Genomic DNA, 8,739 nt, shown 5'->3' on the forward strand with positions numbered 1-8,739 from the left:
CTAAGTCAGCATCGGGTTGAGGCAAGTTTATTTACGACTAGGAAGGTAAAAGTATAGGAATAAAGAGAAAGGGAGAGGCTAGTCCAGGCTTGGTTAGGCCTGGACGAGAGAGAAGGTTAAAAGGTTAAATAAATCAGGCTACAAGCCACAAGGCCTAACAACCAGATAGGCTAATGCCTACTTAAGGCAGAGTTTAGAAGTGGCCTAGGTAGGCCAAGGAAGTCAGCCTAACTTACCCAAGTGACAATACATAGTGTAAGCGTTCTGTGGTCTCAGGAGAGGTCCTTCAGCACCAAGTTCAGAGCGGGAACTGCCTCCACAGGAAGTAACCAACTTACTTAAAGAGATGGTGTCTTTCATCACTTCCTGTGGGTCCACCTCTAATTCAAATGGACAAATGGCAGTCTCTACACTGATTTGGACTGCCCAAAGGGCAGGCCCTTGTTCTTGATTTGTTACTTATTGTCGCGTGTGTCTCCCCTCCCCACTAAGGAAGGTGAGGGTGAAGTAATTTCTATGCCTAGGTTGAGTAGGGTTTTGACTACGAATGGGCTAGAGCTTAATTCTATTTACACACATCCTGACTTTTCGAAAGTGAAATAAAGAAAATTTAACTAAGCCATCTACAGAATGGAGGTCACTATAAAAAGAGAGATTTTGTCAAGTGATAAAACAGAGTTAACATATCCGATTTGAGATATCTCAACTTAATAAGCTGTAACTTAATATTGGGGTTGGGGGAGAAACCCATCCTAGCATCTGCACTTATCCTTTGGGGCCCAGGATGGGGCCTGATTCATATGATTCCTGAGTCTGAGAGCTCCTAGTACATAAGAGTAGTTGTACTAAATGATCATTACGGTAATATGGCTGATTCCACAGTTTTCTGTGGTATAAATGACTGAACATGGCACCCTTGAAAGCCCTTAATGCTCTAGTTTCTGCTATTCCTTGTACTTCCTTCTTCGTCTCTTAGAATTCTTAACTGCTCTCAATACTTGGTTCAGGTGCTACCTCCTTACAATAAGGCCTTTCCTGATTTCCCTCCAGTGACTAGTATCTCTCCAAATTACTTTATATTTACCTGTATGTATTCTGTATTTACTTAAACATGTACCTGTTGTTTTCTCCTAAAGCATCTATGCTCCTTAGAGGTCTTGAACATTTGTTTAGCTCTTTTCCAAGTGCCTAAGACAGAACTTCAATTAATATTTGTTAAGTGCCTACTGTGTGCCAGGCACTGTACTAAGTGTAAGGGATACAAAAAGGCTCAAAAGACAGACCCTGTCTCCAAGGAGCTTACAATCTAACAGGGGAAACAGCATGCAAACAAATATATAGAAAACAAACTATATACAGTATAAATAGTTAATTAAAGAAGGAAAGCACTGGAATTAAAGGGGTCAGGAGAGCCTTCTTTAGAAGTTGGAATTTTAATTGGAACTTAAAAGATGATGGGGGCCTATACCAGAGTGGTGGCAGTATCAGAAGAGAGAAGGGGGCATTTTTGAAAAGTCTTGCAAAGATGAAATTGAAGGTCCTTGGCCACATATTGGATATGGATGGGGTGAGTGAGATAGTAAGGGATTCAGAATGACTTCTAAGGTATGAGCCTGAGGGAATGTTGCCCTCTACAATAACTGGGAAGGTAGGAGAAAGGGGATAGTTTAGGGGGAAAGATACAGTTCCATTATGAAAATACAAGATTCAGGATATCAAATGGATATCCAGTTGGAGATGACTGAAAAGCTATTGGAGATGAGAGATTAGAGACCAACAGAGAGTTTAGGGCAGATAGGCAGATTTGAGAATCATCAGCATAGAAATGGTCATAGAATCATAGGAACTAATAAGATAACCAAAAGAGTTTAGACAACATGAAGAGTTACCTTCTGCTAGAGGGTATGGTCTGGAATAGGAGCCAGCAAAGGAGACAGAGAAGGAGTGATCAGATAAATAGGAGGAGAACCAAGAGAGAGTAGTGTCTCAGAAACCCAAGAGAGAAGGAGAAACTATCAAGGAGAAGAGTGTGACTGCAAAGAGGTGAGGTGAATGAGGACAGAGAGAAGGCTACTGGATTTGGCAATTAAGAGATCACTAGTAACTTTGGAGAGAACAGTTTCAATGGAATGAAAGAGTGCCAGGTTGTAGGGGTTAAGAGGAGAGTAGCAGAAGAAAAAGTGGGGACACCTATTGTAGATAACCTTTTTGAGGAATTTAGGTACAAAGAGCAGAAGAGATGGGATGAGAGTTAGCAGGATCAAGGAAAGACTGAGTGAGAGTTGTTTCAGGATGGCCTAATTTTTTTCTGTAAATTATGAGGCAAGATTCTCAGTTGGGAGGGCTTGGGGGAAGAGGTGCCATGGGATTCTTTGAGGAGAGAGGAAAAGATTTGAAAGAATTGCTGTAGAAGTGGGAGTGAGTTGTATAATATTAATTTCTGAGAAGAAAATGGAGGACAGGATGAGTGACAACCAACAGTTTGGAATTTGGAATTTACCCAGATGCCCTGAGCCAAGGGGCAAAAGGCAGTTGCTGTCAACACTATAAAAAGGCAGAAGCTGAATCAAACAGTCTCTCAATTGTGAGAAAGGGACCTTGGGTGGTGGGTGGGTAGGTCAATCAACCTGTTCAAGTTACCTGTATCCTGTTTTCATTGATTACCACATCATCAATTACTGAATAGAGCTGTAAGATATATACCAACTACTTGATTATCAAGAAGAACATCATCAAACTCACACCGCCTGGTCAGGACCAAGGTGCCTGGCCTGACCAGGGCCAAAGAGGGAGAGGAACCTCTCCATCTAACAGAAGCAACCTGATTATCAACTGACCATCCAACTTAATCATCTGTAGTCTAGCTTAGATTCCCAACACCTTCTTGCTCAGCCTTGAGTCTTCCCCTGAGTTTATTATAATTAAATCCTTAAAACTTATTTAGGTGAAGGTTGTTATTATCCTAAAGATCAGTCTAATGTTCTTGCATCTAAAGGGAAGGGGAATACTTAGTTAAGTCACAGTCATCAAGTTGTCCAATTATTATCAACATCTATCCTCATCATTATCATCTATCCGTTAACTCAACCCCAAGACAAGTAACCAGAGAAGCTGTGTGATTTAGTTCACAGCTTCTCACTTAGTCACTTAGTCTTGGGCACTGTAGGTGGGAACTGGTGCTCAGCTGAGCTGTAAATATTTGTGGGACCTTTGATGTTCACTACCTCAACCTTGGGGTTCACTTATATTTCCCATCGTTACTCAGCTTAGGTCCTCATACCATCTGAGGACCTTGGACCATCTCTCTATTAGGCTCAATCCAGAAGCACCATACCTCCCATAATAGTTGACAAGGGAGAAATAGAAGGACTGTCTAATAGCAGTGATGGCCCAGTTGAAGTTATGTAACATAAATTGTAGTGGACCCTGCAGAATGGTTGCATAATTTTTTCCCCATCATCATTCAGCACCACATATGTTGGCATGAAGGCAATGAATGTTGGGAGTGGTCGAAGGCTGAGTCATAGTTGGGTGTAATTGATGATAAAGGACTGGTATTTCAAGAGAAGATGACATTGTAGAGTTTCCCCAAGGGGTCAAGATAAGGACAAGAGGAGAGTATGTCTAGTGCAAGAGAGAGCCTAGGAGAGAAGGTATTTAGGGAATGCCATGGTGTGGATTAAGAGTAGGGTTTTATAAAGGAAGGCAGAGGAAGAGTTTTAAAAAAAAACCAATAGATTATGAATATATGAGATATCAGAATTCCTGAATAGAGAAGTGCTGCATTTGTGAACCATGATAAGATCAAGTATATGACCGTCTTTATGTATGGTTGAAATGGGGTTGAGGAGCAAGTCATAGAAGTGAGTAGATTTAGGTGGTTAGAGTATTTGAGGGAGAATCAATATGTGTTTTTAAGTCCCCTTGTGTGACAACAAGAGTTGGGGAAGAGAGAAAAATTGTGAGGTACATCATACTGGTCTCAGAAGGATTGGGAGTGACCATGAGGGAGGGGGGAGGTCTATAGACAATAGCCCCTGAAATTTTGATTGAGTGATAAATATTAATAGCTTGGACCTCAAAGGAAGAGATGTTATTGAATGATGGAAGTAAGGGGAGAATCTGGAAATGGCATTAGGAAATAGGAAGTTTTCCAACTCCCTCCCTTTGACCAGTGAACTGAGAAGAATGTGTGATGGTACAGCCAGTACTTGAAAGTGTGGCCAGGCATATTGATAAATAAATTTCCCCTGAAAATAGGGAATCCAACTTTTAATAAGTGTTAGTTAGATGGAAGGTAAGGGAGAAGAAAAGATTTAAGATGAAGGAAAATTGTTGGAACAGGCATTCCTGAGGGCACAATGGAACGGCTTAGAGGAATTAGGTTGATATTTTTGGGCAAGAAGGTTGAGAATAAGTAATCAGGTGGTAGGAGTTGGGGAATGGGTTTTAAATAATGGACTACAAAAGCATGTAGGTGGTGCAAGGGCTAGAGCGCTTGGTCTGGAATCGGGAAGAATCATCTTGGTGAGGTCAAATATGGTTTCAGACGATAACTAGTGGTATGACCCTGGGCAAGCCACTTAAACCTGTTTGCCTCAGTTTCCTCATCTGTCAAATGAACTGGAAAAGAAAATGGCAAACCATTTCAGTATCTGCCAAGAAAACCCCATATGGGGTCAGAAAGAGTCAGTCACAACTGAAATGAATAAACAACTACAGGAGTTGAGTCTGGGATGTGAAAGGTATGACCAATGAATAATATGAGTATTGAATAAATGTTTCCGTAATAATTGTTATGTGATCCTAGAAGATTGATAGGTGCTTAGTCATCTAGAATAGACTCATTTGTACTTTTGGAATCTACAGTGCCCAAGCTGAAATCACTTCAAAAGAGGTAAAAGGAGTCAAGTCAAATGAAATCCTTCTCTAGCTCATTTTATAGATGGAGAAACTGACTCTGATAGGCTACAGTACTTGTTCAGAGTCACACAGGTTTTTGAGGCCAGATTTGAACTCAGGAAGAGGTGTCTTCCTGACTAGGCCTGGCACTCTATTCATTGCACCACTTAGTTGCCCCATGGACTATGGAGCCTTTGCAGAATTCCTTAATGGTAGAAGGAAAACCCTATTTCTTGGTCCTTTTTCTTTTGAGTCTGTATTTTTGCACACTAGCTCTATATAGTCCTTTCCAGTCATTGTATGTTCTCTGTTGGGTTGCTACTGCCAGCTACATCTGTAATATAGAATTAATAACATTGCCATGTTTGCTTGGGGCAACCTGTCAGTTGCCCTGGGTGGAATGTTGACCATGGCATGAGTCACAGGGCAAGTACCAACTGCCAGTTGGACCCAGGGTATATAAAGCTCTGGAGACCCAAGGCTGGGTCTGTTCTGTTCTTTCCCTAATTCTCTTCTCACCTTCACTTCTACCCCTGGGGGAACTGGGTGGTAGAGGGAGGAGGAATGTGGGATCTTAGTTTACCTAGGTAAGGTAGGTTTAGGAGAACTTTGTTGACCCAATAGGAACATCAATTAGATATAACCTATCAAGAAGGTTGCTCTAGACTTCCGGTTAAGATGGCGGCAGAGTAAGGAGCAGCTGCTCAATCTCTCCTAACTGAAGCATACAGGACTCCTCAAGGGGACATAAAAACGAATCCAGACGAACGAAGGAACCCCACAACGGGGCACAGCATTGAAGGTACGCGGAACTGGGGCATTTCCACGCTGTGAAGGGGTGAAACAGCTCTCAGTAAAACGTGAGAGGAAGAAGCCCCTCTACCACCCCCCACACTATGCACAGCGCCAAGGCTAATGCACAAGAGTGAAAGAGGGATTGGGGCAACTAGTGAGTCACTGGCAGCTCCAGGGCTTATACCTGATGTAAGGAATAAAATTTAGGTATTTATAGATATATATTAAAATATGTGGCCGCCAGGAATCAACAATTTAGGTTGATTCCGTAATTAAATCAGACCCAAGTCAGCATCGGGTTGAAGAGTTTATTTTCAATCGGTAGGTAAAAGTAGGAATAAAGAGAAAAGTAGAGGCTAGTCCAGCCTGGACTGAGAGAGAAGAAGGTTATAAAGCTTAATAATGAAGCTGTAAGCCACAGGGCCCAACAGCCAGATAGGCAGAGTTTAGAATTGGCCCAGCTAGGCCAAGGAAGTCAGCCTAACTTACCCACGGGACAATATAGAGCGTAATCTGTCTGTGGTCTCAGGAGATGCTTCTTCTTCCAGTTCGAGACGGCAACTGCCCCCACAGGAAGTTCACTAACTTACTTAAAGAGATAGTGTCTTTCATTACTTCCTGTGGTCCACCTCTAATTCAAATGGACAAATGGCAGTTTCTACATTGATTTGGACTGCCCAAAGGGCAGTCCCTTATTCTTGATTTGTTACTTATTGTCAAGTGTGGGTAACTCGTCTCCCCTCCCCACTAAGGGAGGTGAGAGTGACATCATTAGCACGCCTGGGTTGAGTAGATTTTTGATTATTAATGGGATCGAGCTAATTCTATTTACACACTGAGAGCTGCAAGATGTAGGACCCCAAGTGGCTAAAGAACGCGCGCGGGCTTTCCCGAGCGTCTGCGTGGGTAAAGGGGTGAAGACATTGCCCTAGGTGCGGACAAAGATCTCGAGCACACGGACTTTCCCGAGTGTCTGCGCGGGTGAAGGCAGTGCCCTAGGCGTGGACAAAGAACTCGAGCGCAGCCCTGGACCTTGAGTGGGGACCCGGTGCAGACTGGAGTGCGGCTGTGGAAGCAGCCCCTGAGACTGCTGAAGGAGCCTCGGGCAGAGGGGCAGACCGGGGACAACCAGGAGGCTTGACCCCGAGGACAAGGAGACCAGAGCCCTCGGGAGCTTAGAAAGGGCAGGCAGACCCTGAGTGTGAAGACAAAGCTGAAAAGGGGCAGGCTAACAATGGCAAGCCGAGAACCCCAGAAGAAAAAAATTATCAAGAAAAACTCTGGAACAATCGACAACTTTTACACAGAGAAAATCCAGACAACAGAGGAGGACAAACAAGTATCCCAACCTTCCCAAAAAAATGAAAACTGGTCACAAGCTATTGAAGAGTTCAAAAATGAGATGTTGAGGAAGATGGAAGAGATCTGGCAAGAAAATAAAAGTTTAAAAGGCAGAATTTCACAATTGGAAACTGAGGCAAGTCAACTGAAGACCAGAAATGACCAGATTGAAAAGGAAAACCAGTCCCTAAAGGCTAGAATTGAGCTATTAGAAGCCAATGATCTCTCAAGATAACAAGAACAAATAAAACAAAGTCAAAAGACTGATAAAATAGAAGGAAACATGAAATATCTCAATGAGAAACTGACAGACAAAGAAAACTGGTCTAGAAGAGACAATTTGAGAATCATTGGTCTTCCAGAAAAAGCAGAAATTAATAGAAACTTGGACTCCATACTTAAAGAAATTATTCAGCAAAATTGCCCTGAAGTCCTACAACAAGAGGGCAATATAGACATTGAAAGGATCTATAGATCACCCTCTACACTGAACCCAGAAATGTCAACACCTAGGAATATAATAGCCAAATTCAAGAGCTTTCAAATAAAAGAAAAAATCTTACAAGAAGCCAGAAAGAGACAATTCAAATATCAAGGAGCAACAATCAGGATCACACAGGATCTGGCAGCCTCCACGCTAAAAGACCGCAAGGCTTGGAATATGATATTCAGAAAGGCAAGAGAGCTGGGCCTTCAGCCACGGATCAACTACCCATCGAAACTGACTATATACTTCCAGCGGAAAGTATGGGCATTCAAAAAAATTGAAGATTTCCAAGTTTTTGCACAAAAAAGACCAGGATTAAATGGAAAGTTTGATACCCAACCACAGAAATCAAGAGAAACATGAAAAGGTAAATAAGAAACAGAGGGAAAAGAAAGAAAACTCATAATTTTTTAAATTTGACTCTTTAAGGGCTTAAATAAGATCTAATTATCTGCATTCCCATGTGGAGAAATGCTATGTATAATTCTCTGTAGTGAACTCTATTCAGTATTATAATATTCACTATTATAGCAACCAGAAGAATAATTCATAGTGAGAGGACAGGATACTAAATGTTCTAAGATGACATGGGGCGGTGGGAAAGAAGGGGGGAGGGAATAGTAGGGGATACCAAGAGAAATCTGAGTAAATAAGAAAAATAGGATATTATATTACACACAAAGAGGGCATGGGAAGGGGAGGGAATAAATACTATAATAAGAAGGAGAGGAAGAGAGCATTAAGAGGTAATATTTAAACCTTACTCTCAGTGTAATCAACCCAGAGAGGGAAGAGTAGCTATATTATCCATTGGGCTAAAAAACTCTATCTAACCCTACTGAGAAAGTCAGAAGGGATAAACCAAAGGGAGCAGGGGAGTGAGGAGGTCAAAAAAGGGAGGGTAGAAGGGGGGAGGGAATTCAATAGGCCTTTAAAAATAAAAAGAGGGGAATAACAAGGGAGGGGGCAGAAAGGGAAGTCATTCAAGGGAGGGGATAAGGGATATCGGCTCAAAGCAAACCACTGGTTTAAAAGAAAATAGTGTAAAGAAGAAGGGGTGGGTCTAGGGGAGGATACAAAAATGTCAGTGAATACACAATTGATAATTATAACTCTGAATGAGAATGGGATGAACTCGCTCATAAAACAGAAGCAAATAGCAGAGTGGATTAGAAACCAAAATCCTACCATATGTTGTCTACAAGAAACACATA

The 8,739-nt window shown here is 41.9% G+C and overlaps 1 protein-coding gene across 1 annotated transcript in view; it reads left to right on the top strand.

The window, feature by feature from the left end:
* ANKS1A (ankyrin repeat and sterile alpha motif domain containing 1A) overlaps positions 1 to 8,739 on the top strand; it is a 256,599-nt gene that overhangs the window by 134,398 nt on the left and 113,462 nt on the right. The gene's annotated exons all lie outside the window — the stretch shown is intronic.

This window comes from Gracilinanus agilis, chromosome 4 (genome assembly GCF_016433145.1).
Source record: "Gracilinanus agilis isolate LMUSP501 chromosome 4, AgileGrace, whole genome shotgun sequence".
Taxonomy (NCBI): domain Eukaryota; kingdom Metazoa; phylum Chordata; class Mammalia; order Didelphimorphia; family Didelphidae; genus Gracilinanus; species Gracilinanus agilis.